General features: G+C 38.9%; 1 pseudogene; it reads right to left on the reverse strand.

Moving 5' to 3' along the window:
• Window positions 1–1,753: 1,753 nt before the first annotated feature.
• Window positions 1,754–1,872, reverse strand: LOC135053013 (5S ribosomal RNA; annotated as a pseudogene).
• Between the last annotated feature and the right edge of the window lie 296 nt (window positions 1,873–2,168).

The following is a 2,168-nucleotide window of genomic DNA, read 5'->3' on the forward strand; positions in this document are numbered from 1 at the left end:
AGAGTAGCCCTTAAGAAAAACAGGCTTCCATACCTGTCAGATAAGGATAGTCCCAAGTATTTTTCTCAGGCCTTAGCATAGGTCAGAATGGGGGTAGTCTGGTTAAACAATAGTAACTGATAGAGCAGATACCATGTAGGAGGCAGATTGGGGTGAGATGCAGAGTTTCTTAAAAGAGGTAAGATCCCTCGAGGCAAGGGCTGTCCTATTTGCTGAACTTAGAAAATGGCGAACTTGTAGGAACTTCTAAAAATCTGAATGTGGGATATCCCATTTTTTCTTGAATCTCTGAAAATTATTTAATACCTGTATCCTTCATCAGCCAAGTGACTCTAAAGAGACCCACAGAGGTCCAACTACAAAAGTGAGAGGGATTGATACCTAGTAAGAACATTGGGTTAGCCAAAAAAGAGGTGAGAGGGATAAAGACCAATGGAATAAAGGGGAGACGTCTTAGGGCCTTCCAAAGTGAGAGTTCGGGGGATATATTAGGATGAGGTAGAGAGAACTTAGGAAGAGAGGGCAGCCACAGTACTATTTCCGGGTACTGTTTCATGCAGCAGCCTACTATTGAATCCCACTGCTTTATGTGCCTATTTCTGGTCTATTCGAGAACTCTGTTAAGAAATGTGGTGTGATTATATGTTTTAATGTTCAGCAATTGAAGACTACCCATCTGTTTTGGGCGTTATTATTTTCTTTTAAAACAGGAGGCACATGATTTAAACAGTCAAATGATTGCGAAATATGTTTCTGATCCCTTCAATTTTCAACAATAATTTTGACACCTTTACAGTGTTTTTCTCTTTTTATTTTTTACTGTATTTTATTTTAAAATAGGAGGGATGTAATGTAATAGGATATACAGTGGTGGTGCATAGCTTCCAAATTTTTGGTGCTAGGAGAAGTACTGTAACTGCTCCATACCTACAGTCAGGGCTGGCTCTCCTGTCCCTTCTATTTTGTCCAGTCCCTTTTCCCTCTGTTCTAACCCTTTCCCTGTCTCAATTTGCTTTCAAAAAAGACAAAGGGCGATCCGGCACAGGATTAATTTAAATAAGATAATTTATGAATTCGAAAGAAAAAGACCAAAGTTGGACAGTGTATTACCCTTATTAATAGGGAGATAACAACGTATGTTATCTGTGGTATGCTGTCCTGGTTGGCGGTGCACCCAGAGCCAGAAAGTACGTAGACTTACAATGGGAGAGAACAGAAGGCTCTTTTGTGGGCGCACTCTTGAGAAAGGAAGAAGATAATGTATGAAAATCTAGAAAATTTTTAAGACATAACTTTTAATAACCGAGTTAAAAAATTATTTGTATACCCTTCCCACAAATCTTATGAGACAAATTGAAAGTAAGCAAAAATATTAAAAATGTTCTGGTCTCTTTATTTCAAAGAGTATGGAAAGGGTTGTAGACATTGAGTTGTCATACCCCCATTTCCCCTGACCAGTACAGGATTTCTGTATTGATGGAACCGGGGGTTGGTCAAAACACAGTTTCTATAAAGGAAGTCAAAAATGACTTATCTATAAATAACTAGAATGGTGATCAGTGGTCACCACCCTAGGGATTGTACACCTAAATTACATATAAATGCCAAGTTTATAGACAAAAATTGTAGGCATCATATTACCGTCAAAAGGCTATTAATGTTGTAAACACTTGATAGAGAAGTAAGGAAATAGAATTAGTGGTGATACTGCTGTTGGTGTTTGTTTATCACATAGGGGAGGAAATAAATTCCTGATCTACAACACCAGGTATTCGCAGGCAGTCGCCTATCCTGATACTAACCTGGCCCAACGTTGTTTAGCTTCCAAGATCGGACGAGATCGGGCGCTGACAGCGTGGTACGGTAGTAGAGATTTATGTGTACACCAATGAGAGTGCACCTATATAAGAAATGAGAATTGGAGACAAAAGAGGAGAGATGGAGAACTGGAAAAAGTTGGTGAAAATATGTGGATCTGCTTTCCACGTTAGACCTGGTTCAGAGATTCCCACTAGTGTGGTACAATGCCCCGGGAATCATGGATGAGAGTCCACAAAATTAGTGAGTAAAGAATTAAGGTTTGGTAATGATATATTGAACTGGTAGCTTGGGATGAATAATACGAGGATTTTGCTACTACACAAAAGTATTCTCGGAAAATTAAATCT

This window comes from Pseudophryne corroboree, chromosome 2 (genome assembly GCF_028390025.1).
Source record: "Pseudophryne corroboree isolate aPseCor3 chromosome 2, aPseCor3.hap2, whole genome shotgun sequence".
NCBI lineage: Eukaryota > Metazoa > Chordata > Amphibia > Anura > Myobatrachidae > Pseudophryne > Pseudophryne corroboree.